Source organism: Episyrphus balteatus, chromosome 2 (assembly GCF_945859705.1).
Source record: "Episyrphus balteatus chromosome 2, idEpiBalt1.1, whole genome shotgun sequence".
NCBI lineage: Eukaryota > Metazoa > Arthropoda > Insecta > Diptera > Syrphidae > Episyrphus > Episyrphus balteatus.
This window is the reverse complement of record NC_079135.1, coordinates 27,564,720-27,580,925: the sequence shown is the minus strand read 5'-3', so window position 1 is coordinate 27,580,925 and position 16,206 is coordinate 27,564,720. Positions and strand designations below refer to the sequence as shown.

The 16,206-nt window shown below is 27.2% G+C and overlaps 1 protein-coding gene across 1 annotated transcript in view; it reads right to left on the bottom strand.

The window, feature by feature from the left end:
* Positions 1 to 9,108, bottom strand: part of LOC129911044 (solute carrier organic anion transporter family member 74D) — a 60,104-nt gene extending 50,996 nt beyond the window's left edge. Inside the window, exon 1 of the mRNA XM_055988676.1 lies at positions 9,080 to 9,108. The gene's annotated coding sequence lies outside the window, so the exon portion shown is untranslated. The remainder of the gene's footprint in view (positions 1 to 9,079) is intronic.
* Positions 9,109 to 16,206: the final 7,098 nt, after the last annotated feature.

Below are 16,206 nucleotides of genomic sequence, written 5' to 3'. Positions count from 1 at the left end.
CTAGAACGATGCACAACGAAAAGTGGGAAACATGCAATCTCAACTTTTAAAAATTTCCTACCTAGTTATTATATCGAATGCATTTTTAGTAACTAAAATAATTAGTTTTGTTAGGTTTATGGAAGTTTTAAAAAAAAACAAATAAATACATTTTAGGTAGGTAGTTCAGTGGTTTTCAAAATTGTTTATAGGTTTTTTGGTTGTCGCACATATTTTTTAACACAAATGTTCCCAAAGTATGTGAACCTCCCCTTAACCACTTGTAAAATATTATTAAAAAATGTTGGAAAACAAATCAAACACATTTAGATACAAAAATATTAACATTTATTGCATTAGTGTAAAAATGAAGTAAAATGGCATCATTCAACGCAAGTCAGTTTTTACTTTTAAATCTGTCTGAATTTAGTTTGTAGGTAAGTTTATTTACTTTTTAGTTCGACTAAAACTCAAAAAGATGATTTATTGAGTATGGTTGGTGCCATGTCACATTTGGGTTAAAAAATTTATTTTCTGCATGCGTAGAAGAATTAAATTATAATAAATGCTGGATTTTTTTTTTTAGAAAATATGAAAAAAATGTTTGAAATTCAAAATTTGAATGAATCATTGGTTTTTGAGTGGAAGCTATATACCATGCTAACGTAAATTTAAAGCAATCGAAAGCAGTTGAAGTTCTGTCAAATTATGGTTTAGCCCGCGGCTACACGTATAAGTTCTAGCAAGCAAATTCCAACACATTCAAAGTTGTAACTAACACTTTTATTGTTTTCATTTCAACTTGCATGCTTATTCTTAAGGTCGTTTTCTGAAATTAAATTTAGGTAGAGCGAGTCTTTTTAAACTTTCCAGTCAACTTTCCAATAAAATTACCTAAATTGGAAGGATTTTTTTTTTGCAGCTAACCAATCAGTTACGCCAAATATTTTGGTTGTACGTGAATTGAGAACAATATTCATATTAAAATAGTATTGGCCCTTAATGACTTTCCTGACGTACTCCAATACTGCAAAAAAACAATAAACATTGCGTTTTTTTTTAATACTTCGATCCACTTTCAATGAAAGTACATAAATCAATTCAACTCACCTTTCGCAAGTAATTGACCCAAAAACCAAGAACCAAAAAAAAAATGCTGTCATTTACAGCTTAACATTAAATTTGTGAGGTATCATTGAAAAATATTCTACTGCGCCTACGGGGATATCACCATTTTTGCTGTATTCATTCCCTATATCATGTCTCGTGAAAAAGGAGAAAATTAAGTGCGAAATTCAGTTCTTTTTTTTTTTTATTTTGGTGATTCTTATGATGAGCACGAACCACCAATATCGCTAATCTCATTTTCGTTGTATCTTTAATTTTTTTTTGTGATTCCTTACAAAAAAAAGTTGATTTTTTTATCTGTCTCAAATAATATATTTAGTTCATGTAATGCATTATGAGCACTTTCTCCTTCTCATTGTACAGGAGGTTTTGTCTTCTTTTTTTTTTAAATATCCCAATTTATTTTAGATCGTAATTTTTTTTTCTGTTTGCTGTGTTTATTATTCTTCTTCTTCGTTTTTTTTTTATTGCCATTTCTGGGCTTTTTTAGCTCAAAAAAACAATTTGTATGCTAAAAATAAACTTAAGGTTTTCTTTTTTTGTTTGGTTTTGTGCTTCAATTTTGTCTTAACAACACCTACTCCAAAGAGTCGATGCTTATAATCAGAAAAAAAGAAATCCCCATGACTTAAACAAAACAAAAAAAACTGAAGATAAAAAAAAAATTATTATGGCCAAACAAATTTTGTGTACTTTTTAAGTTAACAGACATACACTGTTGCTGGATTTTTTTTTTTTTTTCAGCTTTATATTGTATATCTGGTACAACAAGGGTCGTTGACACAAATTTTAAGAATTTTTTTTCTTAAACACTATTTTTTTTGCAAAAAGGAAAAATATTATTATTCATTTATGAGAGAATACGACGATGTATTTGAGCGACGGGACGTGTCCTCAGGTGTTTCGTGTCTTGTGTCACTGGTTTTCTTCAATAGTAAGTTGGTAATTTGTTTCTTTTTTAAAAATAAACTTGAAGTACACAGTGGCGTATTGAGGGGGGGGCTCAGGGGGCTCAAGCCCCCCCCAAGCCTTCCAGATCATGTTATTTTTTACATAATTTCATTGTAATGTATATGCTTCACTGAAACTTGTTCGTAAATCTTATAGATTTAGAGGCAGCTCACATGCTCGAGCCCCCTCCAAGTTCTGAAACGGCTATTTGTGTTTGTTTGAGTAAGAGCCTTAGCTGTAGCTGGGGGTTGGGTGGTTTTTTTCGGATTTAAGTCCAATTCGAAATTCTTCAGATCACTTTTTAATATAATACGTACGTCGAATATCATCACCGTGTAATTTTGCAAAAGTTCTTATGCAATCTCGATAAACACTTTTTTCAAAAATTATATACTTCTCAAAGCTATTGGAAATAGAAATATTTGATATCTCAAAATCTTAGTGGTCAACATATGTAACTAATGGTTTCTTTCAGCAAATGCCAGTTTGGACTTCGAATTCGGATTATAAAAGCAACATATTACGAAAAAATATATATTTCGAATTAAACATCTAAAATAATTTAATGGAAAATTAGTTTCTAGGCTTTCACTTTCTGCATTTTTCACTCATTTAGATTTTCTGATCGAATTCAATTCACATTATTTCTGTTTGTAAATTTGGTGCCTTTTTTAATGAATCTATAATTTTTAGACAAAATATTATCATAACTTATTTGTGTCTCCTTATTTTTTCTCTTGAATTCTTCTTTTTTTTTCATTAAAATTGCCGATAAAATTGCATCCAGCAGTAATAATTTAACTTCAGAAACAAAATTAAAAAGGATGATCCTTCAGCTATGACAGTTCGAAGCAATTTCGAAGTTTTTGAAATTGATCCAAATGAAGAATATGATATTTTATTTCACGTGAAATCTAAAAGTGATTTCAATTCACTTTCGGTCGAATTGCGGAACAAGAACTTTAAAAACAGGAGACAGCAGTACGAAGCTGTCGACGTCGAGAGCAGTTAAATGCTACTATACCACTTTCAGTATCGCAGCACAGCGCTTCACTCTCGATCAAAGGTGAATAAAATAGAGAGAAAAATTTTTCGTACCCCTCTAAAAAATGTTTGAAAAATTTTCTAGCCCCCTCCAAATTTTTTTCTGGATACGCCACTGGAAGTACACAACTTTTAAGATCATTAATCTCTGTTCAATTGTCCTTGGGTTATTTTTTTTTTTTTTTTTATTTAAAGTGAAGATTCAATTGTAAGAGTTTGAAGATGCGATGCTCAAACAAAATTATATGTACACAAAAAATACAAAAAGAATGCCCCATCTTATTTATTTTAGATGAATTCAATTTCTTAAATAAATCAATGAATAAGCTAAAAATAATGATTCAATAATATCTGAGTAATTACTTCTATTTTATGTTGTGAAAACAGTCCAAATTTTATTTCCTTTTTTGTGTTAAATGATTTTTATCTCGGTTACGTTAAAGATTTCAAAAAATGATTATGCTAAGTATTATCATTTATTCTAAACTAATAAATAGGCCAAAATAATATACAATTGAAAATTCAATAAAAATTTAAATGATGCGTTCCTGACATTTACGTGGGTCTTAATTATTTTTTGTTTTACAATTAAAACGAAAAATGTATGGGATCATATTATAGTGGAAATTTGATTTACCAAAACATCATCTAAAAAAAAAAATATTTGAAAAATACATAGAATTTTGTATGAGAGCTAAATTTTAGCACGATTTGCATTCAAGACTTTGATAAATATTACTCAAAACCTTCAAATGAAATATTTGAGACAGTAGTTTTCTTCTCTTTATTGTTATTCCCTCGGACTTTTGAAACTCATATTAGATGGACTTCTAATACCTTAAGAATGAACATGACATTTTTTGTCTGTTAACAATATTAAAGTTAATGAAAATCAATTTGGGTCAGACATATAGTCAAGATAATTTTTTTCGTTATTTATCATAAGCATTTTTTATGTCAGTTTGAGGACTTAGAAGCATTTAATTTAGCAAAGTCTGAGCACTAACAAAATAGCCAAAAATAGGAAACAACTAATATGAATACCGAAAATGTCAAAAAATCGTTAATTAAAAAAAAAAACTTTCAAAATCCTGCCTCATTTGGACTTTTTTCAGTATAAAGTGCAGACGAGATAGAACACACTAACGTCGATATAATGGGTCAAATGTGACAACCGCCTTAAAATTAGTTTCAACTATCAGCAATGACATGGACAGGCTGTTGGAACTTGAATTTGATTTTGTCAGTGGTTATTGCCCCAAAGATTTACAGTGAAGATTTTTACAAATACAAAAAAAAGTTAACAAAAATTAGAGAAGCCATTTTGAAATGAAAGAAATGTCATTTTTTTCAAACGTTATTTCCCACGATGCATTCTACCGTCACGTACAGATAAAAAACCTATAAAATTGTTTATACATAATTTCAACTGTCTCTCGTTTAAGGTGATTCCAGACTACATTATTTGTCGAAGATGCCATACTAACTTTATTAAAAACCAAAGAAATGTCACGTACATACATGTTAACCAAGAAACTGTATGAAGGTCTCAAAAGTTATTTTTTTAAGGTGTCTAAAAAAACTATTATGAGCCTACACATAAATGATATACATATTTTCTAAATTAAATAAAAATCTCGTAAAATTATGAAAACAAATTTTATTGATAACTGTCACGTACAGAAAAATGGTCCTCTTTCCCGTGAAACGCAACAAATAATCTCTCCCACATTTGATTTTATAAGAAAAAAAAAATTACTTCAAATTATTCGGTTTCATTTTAAATTCCACTGTTGAAGAGGACAATTTTTCGTTTATAATATTTCGTTTCTGTATAAACAAGTTTTTTTTTCAAGAATTAGTTTATGTTTTGAATGCCAAAGCAGAACTCTTTCTTCTTCACATTGTGTTGCCAAAATATTCCATTTTCTCAAAACACTTTTTGTGACAGTTGATAATAAGTCATTTACTACTCAAATAATTATAAAGGAAGATAATTGTTTAAATAAATACGTCAATCATCTAACAGTTAATTTCTGATAAATAAATAATGACAATTTTGTCACTTTCGTAAACGATAAAATAAACATTATGTTTCTGAAATTTAGTTTCACTAAATTGTATAAAATGCACAAACACGTTTCATGGTCATCATCTATTTTAAAAATAACTCGTGTTAATAAAATTGTTTAAAATAAACAAACACAGACATTATGATTTGTATACTTTCGAGTTTCCCAATACAAAACTATCATGTTTTTACTAAATGTCTACTACAGTCTACCAAAGTTTAAGTATATATCTACTCTCGAACATTGAATCATCAAGCTACTCGTTATTAAAATAGTATTAAAAGTAATTTTGTTACTTTTTTGTACTTCTAATGTAATCCGATTTCATTAAATATTTATTTAATTAGCAAGATGCCATACCTTAATTAATAACTATTCTCAAGTCTGTAAAAATACTTGCTGCTATAACTATTCTCATAAAATCAATGACATCGATAAATATCTCTTAAAATAAATTTATTATTCATACCAGAACCTAAAGTTCGTTAGCAATTTTTAAACTTTTCTTTTTTCTCATTTTTACAAAGCAGTTTTTTTTACTGCACATAAATTAGTTGTGTAGGCCTAAAAAAAACCCTAAAATGTTTAAATACTCATCGAAATTGTCTTGTATATTTCTATTTTAAAATTATTCAGTTAATTCACTAAAAAAAAAAACTGAAAGTTGGCCTAAAAACACACAAACCAAACTATAATAGTTTACTATTAAAGTACCTTGAAATACAACAACAAACTACTTTTTTTTTGTGTGTTACTGTCACACTGACATAAGAGAGAAATGGTATCGAAACCGTTCTTTTTTTTGGCATAATTTTGTTTAAAAATAAAAACAAGTTTATTTCTTCATTTTATGTTTTTTTTTGTTTAAAAATAATGTTTAAAATAAAATCTAATTTGAGAAAAATGCAGTTTGTTGAAACAATAACTTTGTTTTTTCTTAAACCAGTTTAATTAATAAGAAACAAAGTGTTTATTAGCAAACGTAAAAATTAAAAATGCAAATATGTATTTAATACTCTATCATCGGCATTTAGCGAAATGTTAAAAATGTATTTTTAAAAAAACCAGTTTCAAGATACAAATTAATATAATAACCACTAAAAAGAATCAAGATACAATCGAATATTTGTTATCATTTTTCATTTTATTTGGCATTATGAAAAATTTCTTATTGTTTTAGTTTATTATAATCTTTTTCTATAATCGTGTTTAAAAAAATGTTTATAAACATGTTGACAAAATGCTTAAGAAAACAATCAAGTTAGTTAAAAAAAGAACTTATTCAATCAAATAAAAAAAAATAAAAACATGTGTAAACATTTAAATAAGTTTGAACAGTTGTCAAGACGTTAGAATAAAATCTTATTCAAGAATTTTTAAGTTCTAGGTCAAAATATTATAATTTCATAACAAATCGTTCACGTTAATGTTGTTGAATTTAATATTTGTTTTTTTTTTTTTTTTTGTCTTTCTATGAAATTATAATAGATAGTTAGTTAAAACCAGTTCTAAAACAAAAAATTAAATCCGGCCTACAGTCAGTTTTATGTATTTGTACATAAGCATATGGGTACAATTTTTTTTTAGACCAAAAGATGTTTTTTGAATTAAGAGTTTTTTTACAGATTGGTTTTCCCACACATTTTATTTTCATTAAATGGGCTCCTACCAAGTAACTAATAACTATTATATAATATGCACATATTATGTATGCATCTTTCAAAATGGTGGATCAAGGTCATTCTAGATTTCAAAAAAATTGCAGTTTTCATACGATTCAATATTCAAACTGCATGTTGTACCAAAAGTGTTACGAATTCATCTTTTAAAAGGTTAATTTCCTCGCTGAATGGACTATTTGTACCTTAAAACAGTATTTAAAAAATTGATTCGATATCGATGGAATTAAGGATAAAGCCATGCAAAAACAGATTTCTTCAAGCATTTTTGGAACACAGGTTCGTACTAATGTGGTTTACAATTTGAAGTTTCCTTCGTAGTACGCTAGTACCGTTATACCGTTGTATGTGGTCCAAGGTCACAAAATTTAATTTTTTTAAATACTTAAAATTTTTTTTTGAAAACCATTTTTTAAATTTTATGTGTCCTATTCATAATTTTTTGAATAGCATACCAATTTTTTTTTTTCGTTATTTTAAAAACAATTCTCAATCTTTGTTACATTTCTTATAAAATTAATGATAGAATTAAATAAAACAAATTGTTTGTAAATAGTTTTTCATAAATTGTTTACAATACTATATTTTTAGGATTATATAAAAAGGATTTATATCGATAGAAAATTAAATTTTCTACAATATGCAATATTTTCAAGTTTAGCCTGATTTTCAAGCTATAGACAAATAATCTAGAAGTAACTTAAAGAGTCGAAATTGTTTATCTTTACAAACCTTATCCACTAACTTATCCATTGATTTTTAAGAAAAGTATGTATTTTCTTTTTTTTGCCAGCAATGAAACTATAATTTTAAACTTCTAGGATTCAAAAGATTTTGAATTTATTCTTGGGTAGGACATTTTTTGTCAAATATTTTATAAAAAAAAAAAACGATTGTTTGATAATGCTTTGACTCAATTCACATATACACTTCTAAAATGATCCAGAAAAGTTATAGTACTTCCTGCTAATTAATTCAATTTTACGTGGTGGTTCTTTTATTCAGATTGGTCATTTATTGCTCAAAATATAGTCTGTAAGTACATGTTCTTGGAAAAAATTACGAAAAAACTTTAAGAAATCATATCTTAAAAAAAGATCCAAAAAAGATTTTTTTAAGATATGATTTTTGAGTTCTATAGGTTAAAATATATACGAAAAGTATAAAGTGTGTTAGTGAAGACTTTTTGAGGTAATCTTAACCTTCCCTCCTCCATCTTATTTTTTCTTACACTTTCCTCCAACTGGGGTATGACATACCCCAATCATAAATATTTAAAAACTATATTATAAAAACTAATTTATTTTTTATTCATCATTTATATTTTTAGTACACCGATTTCATATAATATTTTTCACTCAAACAATTAAAAAGTAAATACTTTCTACACAAAAAAAATATTTAAAAAATATACTTAGAGAAAAAATTCGATTTTACAAATTTTTCTGGGGTATCTCATACCCCAGAGGGAGGAGGGAAGGTTAAGTATCAATTGCGGACCGCCTCCATCTTTTGTTGTTTACTTTTTTTTGTTGTCTCTTATGCCAAAACACATTTTTTATAATATAAAAATTATTTCCTGCTTCTAAAGGCTAATAATAATTAATATAAAAAAAAATTAGGTAGGGGAAGGTAGACCGTTTTTGTACTATTTTTGTGAAAAAAAATTAAATTGGCATGACTTGTAATATAAAATAAATGACTTCTGGTAAGATCGATTATGTCTGTGAGTATGAGTAAGTTTGGTTGAAAGCCCGAAAAGTTATAGTAAATTTTGTGTTTTTTCATGGGGACAAGACCGTTTTTTTGTTAGATGTTTTTCAAAATGTATTATCTTTTGTTCATTATTTTTTTTCTACAAAAAAACATTAAAATTAATGAATAAACACTTTATTTTAAGTAAAAGATGTTTTTTATTGGTTTTTAAGACGTTTAAACACTAAAGGGGCGGTCTTGCCCCCACTTCCCCTATAAGTATAAAAACATTTTTTTTTAATCGGAGATATTTCTGAGGGCTTTTGAGCATGTTTAACATTTGTATTCGTTGTTTATTAAAATGTTTGTTTCGAATTTAGTTTGGTTTGTTCTGTTTTTAGTTTTAAGTATTTGCAAAATGCCACTTTTTACCTCTTAAATAATGTAATATTTTATTTAATAGAACTTTAAATTTTTTTTATTATAAACAAATATAAAACAAAACTTAAAATGAATCAATATTTTACTTACTTTTGTTAAATTCCTTAAGCGTTATTTTGGTGTTTTTTTATAAATGCATTTTCACATAAACTCAATATAAATCATAAAACAATAACAAAAAAAAACCTAAACCACTAATGATTTATTTTCAATGCCAAAGTTAATTGCAATATTTCTAAGCACTTTCCAAATGATCACTTCAATCAATTATATACTTTTTTTTTTCTTTTTAAAATTTACTGGCAGATATTATTTATAACTTTTGTGAGAAAGTAAATATGGATGCACATTAATGAGATTTACAAACAAACGGCGGGCGGTGCGCGGCAGTGTTGGCAGTACATCGATCTAAAAAGAAAAAAAAAACCAAAGTTTGAATTTGAGAATATATTTTGGAAAGTAAGAACAAAAATTTTATTGTAAACCATATACAAATTAAATAAAGAAAACAATGAAATGTTGTTTTTCTGTAAAAATTATTTCCTTGGATGTTCATCAAGACAAAAATTAAACAAACCCATTTATTGCTAAAAGGAAAGTATTACAACAGCCGACAAATAAACAAAAGTGTCTTGTGGGTTAAAAGAAGCAACTTATCTCATAGATTAAATTATTTACCGTTCTTATTTAAACATACACACAAGATAAAACCTTAAGATATACCTATGGATTATTTTTTCTTACTTGAACTCGTAGTGTTTACTTAGCAATTGAGTTATTTGGGACAAAGAACAACAGAGAACAGTCGAAAATCATAAAAGAATTATGAAAGATGAAAATAAAAGAAGTATATTTAAAATTTAACAAATTTTATTATAAACACTGTAAATTTTCGAGGAAATTTTTAAAAAGTGAAAATTCATATTTCCAACTCAATTTTAATCATTATTTGATCATTTTGTTTCAGAGGAAGCCCCAAAATACATCTTTTTACTTATTTATCTTTAAATTTTATTTAAAAAAAATGTTGAATTGACTCCAAAATTGAATGATGATGGACTTAAAAATTAGAGAAATGCTGTTAAAAACCCTGTAATTTCACCACCATCAAAATCTACCTTTTGTTCGACTCTATTCCCATAGATATTTGGAAATATTAGAAATAAATTTGATCTAGTCCGATCTGATCTGATTTTAAATTTTGAAAATTTCAGGACGAAAAGATATTATTCATGTTCTCTGTCGACGTTATTTCTTTTTGTTTTTCGATTTATTTTGTCTATAGAATTGACAATTTTAATTAATTTTCGAAGGAATTCAATAGATGGAATATATTTGAAAAAATATTGGGCAATGCAATTAGAGAAAACATTTTAATTCCTTCAATTTTTCCTCTAAAAGAATGTTGATGTTTCTAATAATTTTAATAGGTTTGCACATTTCAAAAATTCAAAAAATAATGTGAATATTTTTAACCCAAAGCGTGTTTGAACCCAAAGTGTGTTTTACGTAAAAAAAAAAATGTCTCACGAGAGAGAAGATTTATCTTCCCTCCTGAAAAATTTAGCCCAAGGAGTTTCTTGCTGCTGAAATATGACTTTTGTCAAATTCAATTATTTTTTTTGGAGATTGTGTACTCTTTTTTTAAAGCATTTAATCCACACTCTAAAAACTAAACAGTTTTCATATTTTAGCGAAGTACTAAAACTAAACGGACCTAACGGATGGCACCCTGAAAGACTAACCGATGCGAAGTCTAAATTACTCTGGCGCGTTTTGAGATGGGCAATTCCATTGTAACTCACGTTACATTCAGAAAAGTTACTAATACAGTAGTCCCTCGATAATGTGCACTAATTAAAACAAGGTGTTTTCGGATTTTAGAGGGATTCACATTACTGGAACTTTTTCCAATTCTAACTAAACTGATTAAAACAATATTTATAAGCAATGAAAAAATAAATTTCAAAGATAAATAAAAAATCAAAAAATAAAATTAATTACGAGTACACTCCATTTCAAAACTTCAAAAAAAAAGTCATCGCATTCAATATTTCTTAAGATTTATCTAGACGTTGTCCATTATTCAGAATTATAAAAAAAATTGCGTGCACGAACAAGAAAAAAACACACAAGCTATTATAAAAGAAATTCACATTACAGAGTCTAAAAATTTTCAAAATTCACATTATAGAGATGACAATGAAAATTTTTGGCGATTCACATTTTAGAGAAATTCACATTATCGAGGGACTACTGTACATAAATATAGATTTAGTCGTCAGACTTAATATAAATTGGTAAAAAAAATACTGTTCATTAATAAAGTATGGATATGGACTTTCATAGTTCAGTAAAACATTTTTTTTTTAGCGTTACACGTTACATTAATCGGACAAAAGTTTTGACAAAACAAATATTTGTTCAGCATTTCGAGGAAAAATTTGAAAATATTTAGGTAACTCACATTAAATTTATTTAGTAACTCATGTTACCTGCCATTTATTGTAACAATTGTATAGAAAAGATGAACGAAGTTTGTCTAAATATTCAAAAATGCTTTTGGATCACTTATACACCCTAACTAAAATTTGTAGCCATAAGGGTGTAAGGGATCTTTTCTTGCAACTTGCATAAAGAGTTGCCATTTGTAAATAGTGATTTGCTAATGGAAAAATCAAAAAAGTCTGCATAATTTGTTCAAAATTCGTGTCAACTTTTTCATGGAAGTGGATACTTGTATTTCAAAATAAACGTGCCGAAAACTAAAAATGTCTATGCAGTGGGATTGGATTCGAGCCTAAACCTATGGATGGCGTGACAGCCCATCGCACTAATCATTATCTTTCGGGGAACTTGAATGGTTTGCTAATATTAAGAGTTTAAAACTTAAGTTCTCACCGTAAAATACCACAAAACAATTAAGATTCTTACTAAGCTGTGCCCACAAAATATTTAACACCTAAAATTTCTGTAAGCATCACTATTGTCGTGAACTTTGAAGTGGTGACATGTGGCATTATGTTCAATTAACTTATAGACCTTCTAACCGAAATTGGATTAAAAAAATTCATAAAAATAAAAAAAATTTTTTTAACGTAAGCGTTACTTTTTATTAACTACCTACCACAGTTTTCTTGGCAGAATTGTCTCAGAGAAGGTTTATAGGTAGGTTAGGTACTTTACTTTTCCTTTCTACTGTCCAGTACATGTCCAACTCATGGATATTCTCTACTTTGCTATAGGGGAAAGGTGCAAACAGTGAGACAGTGCAAACAGTGAGACAATCCATTTTTCTCTTTCCTGAAAATAAGCACAGTAACGCTAGTTTGAGTCAAAACGTTTATTTCCTCGTCTGCGTCTTTTAATTTTGTCCGAACTAAATTTAAGCTGTCCATTTTCCTACACCGTAAAATATCACACAAAATCAGGTGAAAGTAGTTTTTTGAGTGTTAGAAGAAGAGTGTATAACACAAAAAAATCTGGTTAGTGGACAGAACTTTTTTTACATATGCATTATATTTATATGTTCTTTCATAAAAAAATATCATGTAATTAGAATTCCTTCTAGTTTTTTGTAATTTTATATTTTTCCGAAAAATGACAAAAAGTAAACTGTGAGACATTATTAAAAAGCAAACAGTGAGACATAGATTTTTAAAAAAGCAAACAGTGAGACATAAGATTTAAAAAAAAAATCTATTATTTTAGCATGACTTCAATATGATTTCGTAGTGTTTTTTCTTTCGTTTTTTTTTGGGCTTTTTGTTACATTTTTTGAAAAAAATGGGTTAAAGTAACATAAATTAATTAATTATATACTTGTCAATTACCTAATTATTTGACGTTTTCGTAAATTTTTTTTCACCTAATAATGTCTCACTGATCGCACCCTTTGCAAACAGTGAGACCTTTTGACTTTTTCTACATTTTAGTCCAATGTGATGCTCTCATTCATTCTTTAACTACAAGTTTTTTTGCAACATTAAGATAAAATATGTCTTAAACTGACTTCAAAGTTTCGTTAAATTATCTTGAAAACATTCTAAGATATACCAATTTAAAAAAAGGGTGTCTCACTGTCCGCACCTCTCCCCTACTCTAAGCAAAGCAAAAAATATCCACGAGTTGTTCAATTAAAAAAAAAAAAAAATTCAAATTTCAGCTCGACGATAGGTTTTAAGAGTAAGAAAACTGACCGTTTAAAGCATGCAAGGCAGTTGGGATTAACATCAATTTCTAGAATGTTTTCACAATTTCACATATCATTAAAACTTTACTGACAAATTTTAGCCAGTGATAAAGTAATTTTAATACTTTAATTTTTTTAAAACTTAACATTTCTGATAGCCTGATGTACAATCAACTTAAACAAATCAGACCTTCCTTCAAATACCTATAAAAAATATAAAAAATCTTTCACCATCTGCATGCATTTTGCCTTGTTTATAAAACAAAAAAAAAAAAACCTAAACAAATTTGTTGTTATCGTTTTATTGAGTCAAACATTTAATAATAAACTTCACCTAGAGCACGAGTCAAACAAAATTTCAAAAACAAAAAAAAAATTAAACAAACAAAAAATTTTCCAACAAAAATACCTACAAAAAAAAAAAAAAATAATGTAACACATGTTGTTTATTTTTATATAGATAGAGAAACCTAGAAGTAGGTGTGTTGAGGAACACCCCTATATATACCTAGAAAATAATTGTGTGTGTATTTTTTTGTTTTTATTTCCATTTTCTATCAACCATCAAAAAAATCAATAAACACCGCTTATTAAATCAGCTGATTTAGGGTAGGTGCTGCTAGACAATCTTAAAAATGTAATCACTTCTCATTGTTTAACACTTTTTGTTTAATAACAAAAAAAAAAACTGTGTTTCTTTATTAAAAACAACAGACACCATTAAGTCCAATCTTTCAGATGCAATGTGCAGTGTATAAAAATGCGATAATCTGCAGCAATTGCTCTCAATTAATTCTCTTTTCTTAACACGACGAAAAAAAAAAAACTCGCACAATCCAGCAACAACCATAAAACACAACAACAACAAAAAAAATTATAAAAGAAAAAAACAACAACACAGACAGACCCACAAGAAGAAGAAGAAAATTCCAAAAAAAGGAAAACGAAACAATTTAATGAAAATGTTGAAAATTGAAATTCTTCCCCCAACATTCAATACAAAATGATTTATGAGATACATTTGGATTTGACAATAATCAAAATAAAAAAAATCAAACAAAATACCGATACGTATCAGTCCAGCACAAAACTGTTTTCTTTTTAACATTTCAAGTCGTAAAAATTCCTTTTTCAGATTTTTTTTTTTTAAGTAGCCGAAAAGCCCATAATTTTACGACAAAAAATGTGAATTATAATCAACAGAAAAAATTCAAATTGAGAAACAATTTTTGTTTTATAAAATAATCAACAATTTTAAATAAATTATTTTATTACTTTTTACATTAAATTTCCATCAAAAAAAAAAAACTTCATCAATTTCTCAACGAAACACGATTTTTAATTTTTCGAAGAGATAATAATAATAATTGTATCTTTTGTCGACATACAGTGAGTTGAGTATGATTGAGATAGACCGGGGGTAAAATACGGTTTCGACAAAAATCAACCAAAAAACCAAGAGCAACTTTATAAGCGAAAAAAGCGAAGAAAAACGGACAAATCTCGTCCCACACTCGAGCAAAAGCGAATTGGAACTGAGCTGTGAATTGTATCTAGAATGAAAATTACTCCTCGGTTTTCGATTTTCGGTGGAGTATTTCAACTTTTTTTTTGCTTTTTTTTTGTATATTTTTTCTGTTGCCTCTTCTTTTCATTCGAATATAACTTATTCACAATGTGGAGAATAATATTAAGTTGGTATTGGTGTAAATGTTGAATGGAAAATAAAACAAAAAAAAAAACCGTTTTCCATTTCGTTTTGAATTTTTCTTTCGAATGCATTTTTCCCCAAAAGAATTTCGGTAGTTCTTCAGCAACTTAAAACCACCTCACCATCTTTAACCATTAATTTCCCAAAAAATCATTATTGTCATTGTTATCTTTGCAGTTTAAGTGATTGTTAAATTTTCTTTCTTTCACACAAGTCTTTTCATTCTATTTACATTTTTTTGTTGTGTTTTTGTTTTTTTTTTTTCTTACGTTTCACTCTCATCTCATCTCTGTAATTTTTTTTTTTTATTTTATTTATTTTCTCATATTAAAGACCAAAGATGACGAGAGAAATCAGCTGAATTTATATTCGCTCACTCTCTCTTTCGGTTGAAGTTTTTTTTTTTTTTTATTATATTATTCTCTATCAGAGTTTTTCTCACAAATACATACAAAAAATGTTGCTGATTAAAAAAGAAAAATAAAAAGATATGATTTTTCCTCTTTAAGTGGATTTATAAGATTTTTACTCCATGAAAACTCAAGTTTTGAGTGGAAAAATGAGTTTTAATATTTTTGTTATCATTTTATCAGTGAGTTAACCTATACTATGACAAAGTTTTTAACATTTTGAGTAGGATTGCTTGGAAAATGCGTATACATATTTTTGTTTGTATGTTTTTTAAATTTAGGTAAGGTTGCCTCTTTGATACGCATTTTTGTTCCAACATGTTTTTTTTTTATAGAGGAAAGTCCTTGAGAACGTAAACAAATCATTATGGTTGCCCTTATTTTCCTGGTAGATTTTTTGTTTTGTTTTTGTTTATACACTGAAAATAAAAACCAATATCAATTTAACATTTTTTAAATATCAAATTAACATTTTTTAAATATCAGCCAAAAATGCTCTATAAAATGTGTTTAATGATATTTAAAATGTTAAAACAACATTTTTATTATCAGGATGATATTTAAATGTCACATTTTGGAAATTTTTTTTGATATTTTATTATCATTTTTTCATATCAAATTCTCATTCCAAATTATTGAAAAATATTAAATAAAAAATTCTTAATGTGTACTAATTTAAAGGCGCTTTGTGTTTTTTCGAAGTAAAATGTATGATTTACTGAGAAAATTTGATCCACACTAAGATTTTACTTCACATAGTTTGGAAGAAAATAACAAAACAATTATTATCACCTATAATAGAAAAAATAATATCACCATTATTTTGTAAAGAATATTCCCTTTCAGTAATGTTTTGAAAAAAGAAAGAAAATTCTTAAAATAATAAAAATAATAAAAATGAAAA